The sequence below is a fragment of the Cervus elaphus genome, chromosome 24 (genome assembly GCF_910594005.1).
Source record: "Cervus elaphus chromosome 24, mCerEla1.1, whole genome shotgun sequence".
In the NCBI taxonomy this organism is placed as follows: Eukaryota; Metazoa; Chordata; class Mammalia; order Artiodactyla; family Cervidae; genus Cervus; species Cervus elaphus.
In genome coordinates, this window is record NC_057838.1 from 43,723,229 (window position 1) to 43,738,961 (window position 15,733).

The 15,733-nt window shown below is 39.2% G+C and overlaps 1 protein-coding gene across 1 annotated transcript in view; it reads left to right on the forward strand.

The window, feature by feature from the left end:
• The window catches only part of FRMD4B (FERM domain containing 4B), a 356,738-nt gene that overhangs the window by 107,437 nt on the left and 233,568 nt on the right, over window positions 1-15,733 (forward strand). The window contains exon 2 of the mRNA XM_043886552.1: window positions 62-189. The gene's annotated coding sequence lies outside the window, so the exon portion shown is untranslated. The remainder of the gene's footprint in view (window positions 1-61; window positions 190-15,733) is intronic.

Genomic DNA, 15,733 nt, shown 5'->3' on the forward strand with positions numbered 1-15,733 from the left:
TTTCTGGGTTCTTTCCTCTGTGCTTACAGACATCAAGGAGCTGCTCTGTTCTGTGTTCCAGGTTTTGATGAGAAATCCAGAAGAAAGAATGTGTGAAGGAAGAAGATGACATCTGTGCCTGGCCAACAAAATCCAAAGATTATTCCAGTGAAAACAAAAGGAAGGCAAGACCGAACTTTCTAGTTCAAGGTAGGTAGACATCTCGGTAAACGCTAAACTCAGATATGTTTTACAGGAAAGTGGGTTTATGAATATTTGTGAGTGTACGTTCATTTGTCAAATGGGGATAGGATATGATATATGGAATGATCTACTGTCAAAACCTCTGAGTTACGAACAATGAGGAAGAAAATCAGTAAATGTAGTTAGTCCTCTCCTCTCACATAAAAGCTAAGTTCCCAAAAGTTAAATAATAGATTACATTTTACAAAGGGATTCTCTCCTCAGAAAGAAAAGCAAGCCAAAAGTAACAGTGTTCTAGCTCTACTGTGCCGTAGATACATTTCCTACAACATATTTCTAATATTTCATTTGCACGCTTGAAAAATTTTCATTTTATTTGCAGTTGAATATTTGACCAATTTAAGTCCGGTGTACAGTTGAACAGCACTAATGATTGTTTTATGCATGCAATGATTTTCTTCCTTAGCTTACTGGTAGTGAAGATGTGCTTTATATCTTTTATGTCAATACTTCGGTTTATTTTTTTTTCTATTTTTCACTGCTTTTTTGGAATACAATGAGGAAGAAAATGAAATATTTCAATGGTTGCCCCAGCCTTGCCGTAGTGATGACAGTGTGATAGAGATCAAATGTGGGTGTATAAGTAGCATTTCTGTGTGATTTCTCAGGATTTTTCTTCTTTAGCCAATCTCAGTAATTCATATTTGATAGGCATATTTGAAGGGTAATTCATATTTGAAGGGTATTGATGTATAACGTGCAAAAAGTGTGAATTGTGCACAAGTAGATTGTGCAGCAGTTAAAGACAGCTTTTTCCCGATCTTCTCAAAATGCTGCCTCTAGTGAAATTAACGAGAGGATTGCAATTTCTGCGTGCTGGCCCCTGGCAGCAAGGACTACCCTGCAGCCAGACTGCACTTCTCACCACCTGTGTGACTGCGGTGAAAATGGTGTGTCTTCCTTTGCCTCGGTTTCCTCAACTAGAAGAGGATGGGTGGATGAAATGAGTTAAAAGAACCCAGGCACTTGGACAAAGGCCGAGTGTATACAGAGTGCTCAGTAATTATTAGCTGGTTTGTTTTCATCGAATGAAGTATACTTTGAAAATAGACATTTTCAGTTGTTTGTTTTTTGGAAGGTAGAGATGTGGGAAAGCCCAGAAGACATCAGGGGAGCGGAGGATGATATGTCTAACCCTGGGCTTACCTGCAGTGTCTGAGAGGCGGTCACAGGGACTGCCGGGCGCCAGCTGAGATGCAGGAAGGTTACAGGGATGCTCAGTGCATTTCTCAGAGTCTTACTGATTTCAGTGCCTTGGGAAGTGTTGGAGAACATAGACTTAAATGATGTCAGAGCTTCTGAAATCACAGATCGGATCGGCTCCACCCTTGGCTGTAATCTGTAAAACTTGGTGTGGCTTGACCCGCCCTGACCGTCCTCCCAGCCTTACCCAGGTAGTGCCTGTGCTCACTCCTACCTCCTTCCCGACCCTCTAATCACACCAGCTCTTTGCACTTGGAGCCTCTGCCCACACTTCCTAATGCAGCCTGGGTCCTCTCTCCTGGCACCCAATTCCCGGACTTCTCCTTCAATCTCAAACTGGAGTTTCTTTGGCTTCTCTACTCAACAGGGCCTCTTTGTGAGTTTATTCCCAAAAACATCATCCTCACTGACAGTCTCATCAACACTGAATGTAGGAGCTTTTCTGTCCACATCCTTGCAGCAAGGTGTGTTCAAATATGTCTTCATCCTTGCTGGTCTGACAGATGATGAGCTTGTTTATTTAAAGTTGGTATGAGGGAGGATGTGAAGGTGTTCAGTGAGGACCGAGGTTAATCACTCATTTACTCATCTTCAGAGCCTCTTTCCTTTTCTTTCTTTTTTTTTTTTTTTTAACACATCATTGTATATAAACTATTCTTCAATTAAAAAAAAAGAACCTGTTTCCACTCATGATTATTGGGAGTTCTTTTCTTTATTTTGCTCTTCAGGTATTTTTCACCTGCCTTTTCTTACTGGAAAGTAAAAAATCACATAAGTTCTGTGAAGTCCAGGATGGCGCTTGCCTTTTCACAGTGTTATTCTGAGATTCTGATCCAGCAACTGCAGTATATGAAGTGTTCAATAAAACATTTTGGGAGTGAAAGAATGAATGAGCTAGACAGCCCGCCTGCCCTCAGGAGCACAGGTCTCGTAAATGAAATAGACGATTGCTCTACAGTGTTAGAGGTTCAGAAATAGCATGAGGGAAAAAATCAATGGGTCTCACAAAAAATTAGACTCATGTAGGCAGGACTGATATTCCAAGTATTAACAAGCAGTCAGCACAAATAAGGATCAAGTTGAACAGGCATGGGCCATGGTGTTGACTTTTCAGTTGCTGGATTGTGGGGAGGTGGAGAGGAATTCAGAGGTGATGCTCAGGACAGTGATCTGTTGCCAGCCACTGTGGAGGAAATCTCAGTGTTTTAATGTCAAGCACAGCTGCATGCATATATCTCTACTAAATTTCAGCACTCCTGATTATAGACATTTGATTCCTCTTATATGAAACATCAAGAATAGGGAAATTTGTAGAGACAAGAAGTAGTTTAGTCATTACCTGGAGCTGGGATGGCTTCCCAGGCCATCCCTGGCTCTGAGATAAAGAATCCACCTGCCAATGCAGGTTCAATCCCTGGGTTGGGAAGATCCCCTGGAGAGGGAGCGGGCTACCCTCTCTAGTTTTCTTGCCTGAAGAATCCCATGGACAGAGGAGCCTGGTGGGCTGCAGGGATTGCAGAGAGTCAGACATGACTGGGCAACTGAGCACACACTCATGGAGCTGGGATAAGGGAAGATGAGAGTTGATGATTAACGGATACTATTTGGAGTGATGAGAAAGCTTTGGAAATAATGGTCTCGTTTGTTGTACAACAGTGTAAATGCAATTAATACTGCTAAAACAGTTAAAAATGACAGCGGGAATTCCCTGGTGGCCCAGTGGTTAGGCCTCCATGCTTCCACTGCAGGTAGCGTGGGTTCAATCCCTGGTCAGGGAATTAAGATCCCACATGCCATGCAGCATGACCAAAAAAATTAAAAAGAAAAATAATCTGCATGTTCTGATGATTCTAAAATGATGCTGTTAAAAAATGATTGAAGTGTCAGTTTTATGTCATATATATTTTACCACAATTTTTAAAAACTTTGAAAAAAAAAAAGCTAATGAATAGTCAAAATAAAAGCAGGAAATACATGCATGCATGCCCACACATACTGTATAGTCTGGAAAGATGAGTTTAGATTGTTGAAGGTGGTTGTGTCTAACAGATGGAATTAGAGGAAGAGCATAAGAAAGTTTCGTCACATATACTTGGTTATTTTTGGCATTTTTCACAGTGAGCGTATATTTAATCATTTTTTTAATTGAAGATTTTTTTAACAAGTTGGCCTGTGGTAAAATCTTGAAGTTGGTATGATATTCTAGCTCGTACAACCAAAATAATCCCAAAGGTATGTTTGCAGTCGAACTTGGCGGCATCTAACATCCGTGCTGCAATGTTTAACCTAGAGTGAGAATCTAATTATAGTTTAAAACAAAAAATGGTTTTCCTTTTCTAGATTAAATTACATCTTGCAGAAAAACAGCCTCTCGCTATATATAAAATTTGGTTTTCTGACTCCCTCAGTAAGGACCGAGTCTTCTATCTAGTAATTTACTGTAAAGAAGATGCTTCTGTGTATAGTTTTACATCCCTTCTTTTGGTATTTAAGGCACTTTGGCTATAAAAAAAATGAGCCTCAATCTCAGAACTAAAAATTATTATGCATAATAAGAGATTTTTAAAAACCCTAATAGATTGTTGCAGAAAATACCACTTTAATGGGTCACCCATTACATAAACAGTTTAAAACTTATAATGAGATCGTACATTTATGTAAGTAAAGGGAAGACATGAAAGAATGCACTCACCGGAGTACTCAGTTTGGTAACCTCAAGGAGATTGTCTGATCGATGGAATCAGATGAAAGATTATTTACTTTTCTTTGTATCCCTGTGTATTATTGAATTATTGTAATTAGGCCTTTTCTTAATTGCTTTATTAAGGTATAGCTGACCTAAAAGAAACTGCACATATTTAAAGTGTAAATTTTGAGAAAAAAAACTTTTTGTAAATATATGAGGAGATGGTTGTTAACTAAGTTTAGTTGGTAATTATTTTCCAATATATGTTTGTCAGGTCATCAGGCAGCACACCTTAAATTTATTCAGAGCTGGATTTCAGTTATATCTCAATAAAACCAAAGAGAGAGAGAGAGAGAGAGAGGTGGTAGAATTATTAAATGGACAAATTATTTTCAAATATGATTAAGACAGAGGATCCTCAGAGAACTATAAATATCTTGCTTTGTATTGGATGTTCAGCTCCACTTAGGCAGTAAAAGAAAGCAGCAGCAGCTCAAAACCCCACAAAATAAAAAGATTAAGTGTACAATTTGGTGTTTTGACCTACACATATACCCACAAAACCATCACCATAATGAAGATGGTGAAAACTTGAAAAAGTGAAAGTGTTAGTTACTCAGTCGTGTCCGACTGTGTGACCCCATGGACTGCAGCCCACCAGGCTCCTCTGTCTGTGGAATTCTCCAGGCAAAAATACTGGAGTGGGTTGCCATTTTCTTCTCCAAGGAATCTTCCTCACCCAGGGATCAAACCTGGGTCTCCCACATTGCAGGCAGACTCTTTGCCAACTGAGCCATAGGGAAGCTTAGTGAAAGCTTACTTCATTCCAAAACATTTCTCCTGTCCTTTGGTAATCCCAGCCCCAGTCTTGCCCCAGGCAACTGCTGATCTTGTTTCTATCTTTCTCCAATAGTTGGTTTTTCATATAAATGAAATCATACAGTACATAATCTTTTTCTTTAGCATCTTTCACTCAGCATAATTATTTTAAGATTCATCCATGCTATAATGTGTATGGATATTTCATTCCTTTTTATCATTGAGTTGTATTCTGTTGTATGTATAAAGTCCCATTTATTTGTTTATTCGCCATTAGTAGACATTTGAATTGTTTCCAGATTTTCACTACTAAGAATAACGCTATCATGAACATTCACATACAAGTCTCCGTATGGACGTATACTTTCATTTCTCTTGGGTAAATAGCTGAGGGTGGAATGCCTGGATCATACAATAAATGTGTGTTTAACTTGTTAACAAATTTTCCAAAGTGGCTGTACCATTTTACATCCCTACTTGCACTGAATAAGAGGCCCAGTTCCTCCACATCTTGTCAGTATTTGCTGTGGTCAATCTCTTTCCATTTTATCCATTCTGATATTAAATTGTGTAGTAGTAACTCATTGTGGTTTCAACTTGCATTTCCTTAACGACAAATGATGTTGAATATCTTTTCATGCTCTTACTTGTCAGCTGTGTATCTTCTCCGTGATTGCCTTGTTCAGTATTTTGTGCATTTTTTTTCTTGGGTCATTTGTTTTCCTAATGAGTTTTCAGAGTTCTTTTTGTATATTCTGGATAGAAATCCTTTATCAAATATATGCTTTGCAAAGATTTACTCTCAGTCTTAAGCTTGTTTTTTCTTTTTCTCAACAGTGTGTTTTGAAGAGAAGAAGCTTTCATTGTGTGTTTTTTTTAAATTGTAATTTGAATTATTACAGTAAGGGACACTTAAAGATATTTGTCAGTCCTAAGAATTTTTTTCTAATAGATACCCCCACATTATATCAAGCATGTTAAAATGCATGTGTATTATCAAGTGTGAAACAGACCGCCAGTCCATGTTGGGTGCATGAGACAAGTGCTTGGGGCTGGTGCACTGGGATGACCCAGAGGGATGGGATGTGGAGGGAGGTAGGAGGGGGGATCGGGATGGGGAACACATGTAAATCCATGGCTGATTCATGTCAATGTATGGCAAAAACCACTACAATATCGTAAAGTAATTAGCCTCCAACTAATAAAAATAAATGAAAAAAAAAATAAATTAAAAAAAAGCTACTGTTTTCTATAAAAAAATAAAATAAAATGCATATGTATCCCACGTTAAAAGGAATTTCTTACTCTGTACATGTTTCACGATTCTAGAATTTTGCTTTTGAAATTATTTTTTTCAGAAACCTCATTTGTTATTTATTACTTTTCAGGACTTATCATGCAGTCTTGATGATTCATGCCTTGTAAAATATCAAACCTAAAACTTATTTTTAAAAATAATGTAATTTATGAATACTACAGTTTATCAACTTATGAAGTGGACACATTAACTTTTACATATATCAAGTTAAATATTTATTACCTTAGATTGGGTAGTTTCTTTTCATATTTAAATGCCAGTAGGTTTGTTTGCTTGTTTTTTAGCTCTTTAGTATAATTTTTCTTAGTTTCTGGAAAATGTGTCATTTCCAGACTTTGAATAAAACAGTCTGGTTAAAATACATTTGCAAAAAATAGAATAATAATTTTGAAGTAACACTAAAATTTTTTTAAACATAAAAAAGAAACAGTTAATTTAAACGTTTTCTGAAACGTTAAATAAACAGTTATTAATTGTGAGTAATAGGATTTGAAATAGATTACTTTGAGTCTGACTGGCATTTAGAACACTAAACCCTGAGGAATTTTATGTGTTTCTGCTATTATTTGAATTTCCTGCTGAAGTTTGGTTAAAACAAACAAAGAGACTCTTCTTAGTCTCTGAAGTCTCACAAAATGATGGTTCTTATTTTTTTCTTAATTTTCTTCTTTTTCAGAATTCACTATTTGTTTTAAAATGTATGCCTGATTTTTTGTAAAAGTATGCAGAGTTAAAAGTATTTTGTGATGTTGACAATTAAGAGCTCTCACCATCCATACCTCAAAATTAACTATTAAGCATTTTTAATTAAAATAGATACCAGATATGTGTCCTTTCTTCCCCTTCCAAGCAAGGAATAACTTTAAAATTATCAAAGATGCATATGTATATAGGAAAATCTAAATGTCAGATGATGGGAGCTAGTGACTGAAGTCTGTGTTCTTCTCATGAAACTCTGCTTGAAGATCATTTAAAAATGTTAAGAGCTTGACATTACTAGTCATTCTCTGCATGTGTATTAGTCGCTCAGTCATGCCAACTCTTTGCAACCCCGTGAACTATATAGCTCGCCAGGCTCTTCTGTCCATGGGATTCTTCAGGCAAGAATACTGGAGTGGGTTGCAGGAAATGCAAATCAAAACCACAGTGAGGTACCTCTTCACATGGATTAGAATGGCTATAATATATATAAAAAAGTGTTGATGAGGCTGTGGTGAACTCAGAACCTTTTGCACTGTTGGTTGGGATGTAAAATGATGTAGTCATTGTGGAAAACAGTATGCAGTTCCTTCAAATGGAATATTTTTCAGTTTTCTTCCTTTAAAAGGAAGGAAATTCTGACACATGGCAGATATGGATAAACCTTAAAGACAGTATACCAAAGGAAGTAAGCTAGATGCAACAGGAGAGATATCATAAGATTCCATTTATATGAAGTATCTAGAGCAGTCACATTCTTAGAGACAGAAAGTAGAATGGTGGTTGTTGGAGGCTGGGGGAGCAGGAAGCAGGGAGTTACTGTTGAGTGGGTACAGTGTCATCTGCAATGATGAAAACCTTCTGGAGATGGAATGTGATGATAATTGCAATCTTGTGTGTGTGTGTGTTAGTCAGTCGTGTCCAACTCCTTGTGACCCCATGAACTGTGGCCCGCCAGGCTCTTCTGTCCATGGAATTCTCCAGGCAAGAATACTCGAGTGGGTTGCCATTTCCTTCTCCAAATTGCAATCTTAAAAATGATGAAAATGGTAAGTTTTATATATGTGCATGTGTGGTTCACACACGCTTCAAATCGCTTCAGTCATGTCTGAGTCTTTGCTACCCTATGAACTGGGTGGCCCTATGGGAAGCCCCCAGGCTTCTCTGTCCACGGGATTCTCCAGGCAAGAATACTAGAGTGGATTGCCATGCCCTCCTTCAGGGGATCTTCCAACCCAGGGGTCCTTCCGTCTCCTGCATTGGCAGGCAGGTTCTTTACCACTAGCGCCACCTGGACAGTTTTATATATATTTTCCCACAATTTTTTTTAAATGTTAAGAGGAAAATTCCCAAGTGTTTCCAAATTTTTAAAGTTAATAGTTTAAAATATCACCCTAATACATGTTAGTGATAGTTGGCCAACATTTCTAAGTGGTCTCAGCCTGAACAAAAGGTATTTTTAAAGGGAAAAAATACTGTTTTCCATTTTAAATGATACTTTGTTCTCCCGATTCTAGTGGGTGCAAATACAGAAATAATAAATTACTAGCCAACTGCCAGGCACTCTTTTAAGACTTTACATGTCTCAACTCATTTAATCATTTAGCTGTCATCAGAACTGTGAATATGGCTACAGAGCCTGCAGCACTCCGAGCCACTGTGTTTTCCCACTTCCCAACTATGAAGAGCTTAAGAATCCAGAGAGTTGTCTGTAACATTATGTGATCATTTCTAGGATTTCTATTGGGTAGTTATACCTGAAAAACTTGAGTGTACTGATATGCTGTCAGCTTTTCTTTGATAGAAGGCTGTGACCTGATGTATGTAAATTATTTGTCTCCAGCTGGGAATTTTTCTTTAACATAAGCCAGCTTTTTACTAATGCAATCGTGAAGGAGAATGCTATAAAAGTGCAAGTTTTCTAGGTTTTGTCAGGGAAAAGCTCTGGAAAGGAAGTCTCCATATTGAAAGAGGAAAACAACCTCATAATCTTTCCTTGTCTCCCAAAATGCTGGGTTAAATTAAAATTTAAAAAAAAAAGTCTTTCTGTCTATGTTCAAATAATGGTGAATTAAAAGAAGTTAGTTTCTTGATTGCTGGACTTCTTGGACTCAACATGGTAATAAATACAGTGAATGTCATAAAGATATATAATATATTAACTGATGGATGAGTATATGTTGTATAATTTAAAATTGTTTCCCAGAGTAATTTTTACCGCAGAGTACTCCCTTGTGGAGTTCCCTTATAGCTCAGTCGGTAAAGAATCTGCCTGCGATGCAGGAGACCCAGGTTCGATTCCTGGATTGGAAAGATCCCCTGGAGAAGGAAATGGCAATCCACTCCAGTACTCTTGCCTGGAAAATCCCACGGACAGAGGAGCCTGGCAGGCTACAGTCCATGGGGTCTCGAGAGTCGGACACGACTGAGTGACTAAACCACCACCACCACGCCCTTTTGGAAAGTCATGGGTCCAGGACACTTTTGGGAATAATGTTCTAGAGATTTTCCTAACTGACCACCAGGGGGCAGTTCTCCCCCCTTTTATATGCTATGATTTAAATAAATCAAACTTTATTTTCCCTCAGCAGACCTGAGACAGGCTAACAAGGGATGATGGGAAAAAAATAAGAAAAGTAGGAAGCCCAATAAATAGTCATATTTCCCAAATCCATGAGGTGGAGCCAAAGAAATAGCAAATGTGCCAGGCTCTCCTAGGCCAGTGTGGAATACAAGTTCTCAGCCACATTGCCTGCCATTTTCCCTCCCGTTTCTCAGCCAAGTGGGCTTTCTGTCGTCTTGGCTCGCAAGAGTGCCTATGGCCTTACTTTATCACAACTGAGGATAGATCCCACAGACCTTTGTGTCTTCACGCCTCAGATTCTTTTCTGGGTTAAATTTCCAGGCTGCCCTCTGGTCTTTCCTCTGAGTCCTGGTTGGCAGCTCCGAGTTACCTCCATGGTGATGAGCAGATATGGCAGCCCCATGAATGTTCTAATCCTGATTAAATTCGCAGTAAATGTGCCTCTCAGGTCCCATGCCAGGGCAGACGTTATTAATCGTCACAGCTTGCTTTCTCTGTAAAACTCAGTCAGTCTCACAATCCTTCCTGACCCTGAACCCCAGGCAGGTATTACTGATAGAGTGCTGTTAATATAAATGGGGAAATTCTCTCATCTAAACCTCGGATATAAAATCCACCCACTTCTGGAACCTTCTGACTCCCTCAGGTGAATGTAAATCTCCCTAATCCTCTACCCACTCCAGTATTCTGGCCTAGAGAATTACATGGAAGTGGAATTCATGGGGTTGCAAAGGGTCAGACATGACTGAGTGACTGTAAAGAAAAGAAAAATCTCTGCCCAAACACGTGCATACACAGTTTAAAAAGTCTACTTCAGATCCCCCAAAATCAAAGTCTCCACTCCAGCCCCATCACATCTTTGTCCACACCTTACCTGTAGCTCACTGTCCAGGTGCTATGCCTAATTGCGAGAGGGGGTTGTTATATCAAGGACGTCTCAGAGGCTCCAAACCGGGCCCAGTTCTGATTGTAATTGAAATCACGTGGTCTGTGCCCCATTTATATTCGCTTGTCCTTGGAGTTGCCTTTGTACCCCAGCTGCTCAGGAAACCTCTTGTGCTCAAACTTTAGCATAAGCTGCATCAGGTATTAAAAAGCCTAACATATTATGGTAGACTTAGAAACTATCTTCGGACAGGTGGATTTTTTAATGCTGAAAATTTATTTGAACAAACAGAGTTAATAGTTCATACTGTTCATGGGGTTCTCACGGCAAGAATACTGAAGTGGTCTGCCATCCCCTCCTCTAGTGGACCATGTTTTGTCAGAACTCTCCACTGTGACCGTGGGTCTCCGTCTTGGGTGGTCCTACACAGGATGGCTCATAGTTTCATTTGAGTTAGACAAGACTGTGGTCCCTGTGATCAGTTTAGTCAGTTTAGTTTTCTGTGGTTGTGGTTTTCATTCTGTCTGCCCTCTGATGGATGAGGATAAGAGGCTTATGGAAGCTTTCTGATGGGAGAAATTGACTTTGGGGAAAGCAGGGTCTTGTTCATCAGGCCAGAATACTGGAGTGGGTAGCTGTTCCCTTCTCCAGGAGATCTTCCCAACCCAGGAATCGAACCCAGGTCTATCAAATTGCAGGCAGATTCTTTACCAACTGAGCCACCAAGGAAGCCCAAGAATACTGGAGTGGGTAGCCTATCCCTTCTCCAGTGGATCTTCCCAACCTAGGAATCGAACCAGGGTCTCCTGCATTGCAGCAGATTCTTTGCTAGCTGAGCTACCAGGGAAGCCCAAAAGCTGACTTAAAACTCAGCATTCAGAAAACGAAGATCATGGCATCCAGTTCCATCACTTCATGGGAAATAGATGGGGAAAAAGTGACTGATTTTATTTATTTGGGCTACAAAATCACTGCAGATGGTGACTGCAGCCATGAAATTAAAAGACACTTGCTCCTTGGAAGAAAATATATGACCAACCTAGACAGCATATTTAAAAGCAGAGACATTGCTTTGCTGATAAAGGTCCATCTAGTCAAGGCTATGGTTTTTCCAGTAGTCATGTATGGATGTGAGAGCTGGTTTATAAAGAAAGCTGAGCACCAAAGAATTGATGCTTTTGAACTGTGGTGTTGGAGAAGACTCTTGGGAATCCCTTGGACTGCAAGGAGATCTAACCAGTCAATCCTAAAGGAAATTAGTCCTGAATATTCATTGGAAGGACTGATTCTGAAGCTGAAGCTCCAGTACTTTGACCGCCTGATGCGAAGAACTGACTCCTTGTAAAAGACTTTGATGCTGGGAAAGACTGAAGGCAGGAGGAGAAGGGGATGACAGAGGATGAGATGGTTGGATGGCATCACTGACTCGATGGACATGAGTTTGAGCAAGCTTGGGGAGTTGGTGATGGACGGGGAAGCCTGGCATTCTGCAGTCCGTGGGGTCACAAAGAGTTATACACAACTGGGTGACTAAACTGAACTGAATTTATATTTATGTCATTATCATTTATTTATATAAACTTAATAAATAAAGAGAACAGTATGAGATAGTCGTTAAGTGTGACCTCTGGAGTTAGATGAGGTTCAGTTCCATATTCCACCAGTTGCTTGCCTTGGAGCTTCTGAAGACTATGGTAGGAACACCTATCTTGTTATGGTTCGTTTGTAAAATAAACATTACTGTGCTTCTACTTTGTATGGAATAAGGTGTTTAATACACCTATTATTCCTCTTCTTTTAAAGTTCTCATGTTTCAGCTAAAACCATCATGAACGATGGGAGGAAAGAAGCCCATGCATGTCCTTGATTTTCAAATCCATGAGAGATGGGATTTAGATGCTGGGCCAGCAAACTATTTGGGTGTTGAAGGTGAACTTTCCCCAGTGGTCAGTGGGGGGCGCTGCGTGAACAGAATAACTGCGTCCAGACCTGTTTCAGGTGCTGGCCTTCCCCTCAGGGAAGTGGCTGAAAATATTGACCAGCAAGTTCAACTTTGCTGTTCTCTGACTTGTGTTTCCTGCTAAATTTAACTCCATCCACATTCTTATGGCAGCAGAATTGATGAACATTTATGAAACATTCTCTCTGACCAATACATTCTGAAACGAAAAAGATGTGCTTGAGCTTACAAGGCAAGGAGGAAGTGACACTGATATATTGGGTGGTTATTAAGGAAACGTTTTGGAAATACTATAAATGAGAAGTGAAGAACTGAAGAGAGAGAAAAATACTGGGAAAAACTGAAAGACGAGAAAGCCTCTCAAAGCTCTGGCACATCTCACACCTTCCTATTGATTAAGGTGGGGAGAGGTCATAGAGGTGGGGAGAGGACTGGGGCTGAAAGATGGGCGAACATGAGCACTAGACGTGGGTAGAAATAAAGCCCCTTATATTCCAAGTTCTGATTGTCAGAGGGTAAAGTTAATATCAACAGCACCGATCAATTTTTACATTGTTTCTCTCTAATTTGTGATTTACAATCTTACATTCATTCTTTCAGCCTTGCCTCTTCAAACAAGCTTCAGAAATTAACCCAGTCCCCCTAAGCAAATTTCAGATTCATCTTTTTATTTTCAAAAAAGTTGCTTTTATTTCAACTACAGGTTTCCATATTAGGATTTGAGGTCATCAGCTTATATGTTACATCAATTCATGTGTTGTATACCAATAATTTGGGCTTCTGACAACTGAAGAGATATTCTGTATCTCATTCGTTTGATATTTGTTTTTGATTGTCAGCGAGGTCAATGATTTTTTTATACACTTATTGGTCATTTGTATTTCTTATGAAAATTGCCTATTCCTGACCTTCTTTTTGTATTGGTTTGTTGATTGCATTAATAAATTAAGAGATAATTTATTCGAAGGTGACACACCAAGGTATAAGCAATGTGTCCTAATCTCACAGTTCCAGTCCCAGAGCAGTTCCAAATAATTGGAGAATGTGAATTTTCATCTTCTGCCTAACATTTGGAGTTGATGTCTCAATGTCTCCCTCCCTCTCAGAATCAATCTTGAGCTCCTGGATGTCTGGTTCCCCTCTCTGAGGTGTGTGTGGTCTTTGTCAGCGGTTGGCAGGTTGCACGGGGCTGGAAATGCGGCTTCTCTGTAGTCCCTGCAGGGTCACACAGGGGAGGCAGGTGGGCTGTGACCATCCTCTTCAGGAGAAGGCAGCGGCAATATTTGACTGTGAAGGCACATAGCTCCGCGTCCACCATTGGTTTTTTCTTTTGTTTGTTTGTTTTGTTTTCCACCATCGATTTTAAGGAAAGGAGATGCATGATTCCTCCACCAGTCTGGGCTGTGACTGGATCTTATTCATTTTTATACCATCCTCTCTGGGCCAGCGTTGATTGGAATGATGGTGGAATAAATGATGAGTGACTCCGTCTGCCCCAAATGTGATTTCTCTTAGCACCACGCTCTAGAATGGGGGACCCCCTTCCACAAGTTGAATTCCTTCTCAGAGAAAAAATAATAATTGAAAATGAAAATTTGAATTAGTTTATATTTAAATACACTTATTAAAATATCTGTGATACAATAGTAGATGCTCATTTATGAATGTAGTAAATAACAAGCTCTAGTGTACAAAATTTCAAAGTAGTCAGAAGTGTAAACACTATTTTGTGTTACAGACAGTGACTGTAATATAATAAGCTATCTGTGATTTCTCTTGGCTACCAAGTGATGTTTCTGCTAATAGTTCTGTAGTTTGTTATTTATATTCACAGCAGAAGGAATGCTTAATTTCAATTAGAAGTTTGTGGTAATTTTGAAATATGTAATTTTTACATGAATTCAAGTTCTGTTCTTAAATTCTTTGCCAGGATCCCTTGGGGTTCATGGCCCCCTGACTAAAATCCCTTGGTTTCTGGGCTGAGGTGGTAGGGAGAGGTGACTGCAAAGGGGCATGGGGGAACTTTTTTGAGGTAGAACTGCTCAATCTTGATATTGATGGTGGTTAAATGACTGGATATTTGTCAAAAATGGGGAATTTTATGGTATGTATATTAGAGAAAAAGGAAGAAGGGAAGAAGGGAAAGAGATGGAGAATGAGAAAGATGCATATTGCTGCTAATAGAAGTAGCCACTGTAAAAATCCCTTTGTACTGGAGCTGGGTTTTTTCCACAGTTTCTCAGAGTCAGTGTCATGGAAGTGGTCACGGGAAAGGACTCTGGAACGAAACTCCCTCAGTTCAAATCCTGGCTCTGCCCATTGTTTCCTGGTGCGACTCCGAGCAAGTTCTATGACATCTCAGTGTCTAAGTTTCGGCGTCTATAAAATGAAGATGGTAATAATTCTGGCTACCTCACAAGATTTTTTTGAGGATTAAATGGGATTTTTTTTTTGAGGATTATATTTAAAGTGCCTAGACTAGGACCTGGCACATCATAAGCACTATATTGTCATGTAATTTTTAGAAATGCTTTGGCAAGAGACCAAGGTCATTATGAAGAGCTCAGTCAATGTCAGTGATTGCATCAGTAATCACAGAAAGATTATATTTGGTGAAAGGAAGTTAGTCATTAACAACAACAACAACAAAAGGTATGTGTATATGTGTCCCTAAGGCATAACAACTTGTTGATATCCTTCTAAATGTGTTTGAAATATCTGAGTTTTTTTGTGTTTTTTTTTTTTTAACTCTGCCTAAACCTGAGATCTCAAGTTTGTCAGCTCTCAACATCCTCTTCAGATCTCAAATAACTTTCCCTGCTGGACCACCTCACATGACGTATTTCCAAAGGGCAAAGCCAGTGCATTTTATTCAGTGTTTGCAAATGAAAATCATACTCAAGGACCTATAATAAAGGTGCCAGGTCTCCTATAAAACCCTGGTTGACTTACACACCGAATACTTAGATTTGGGTTATTAACTGTGATATTTAGTACCATATGTAGAGACTCTACAAAACTGTGTTGAATATTTACAACGTGGCACCGCGTTCTTCACCAGCCAAGTTTCCAACAGAGTCCTGCTTGAGATTTTAGGCCTGAGGTGTTTCACTAGTTGGAGCACAGTTTGTGAGCTTGCAAATTACCTACAAGTGAAGAATTTATGGAGAATAACTTTATATGCCATTTACTAGGCCAGAGTCCATTTATCCGGAGAATGAGAAAACAGGGAATCATGGAAACCTAAAGTCATGAAATAACCCCAAAACTTTATTTAAAATGATTTCAACCTTCCTCAGTGAACCGTAAATCCAATTTACAAGGTAGAGGAGAGG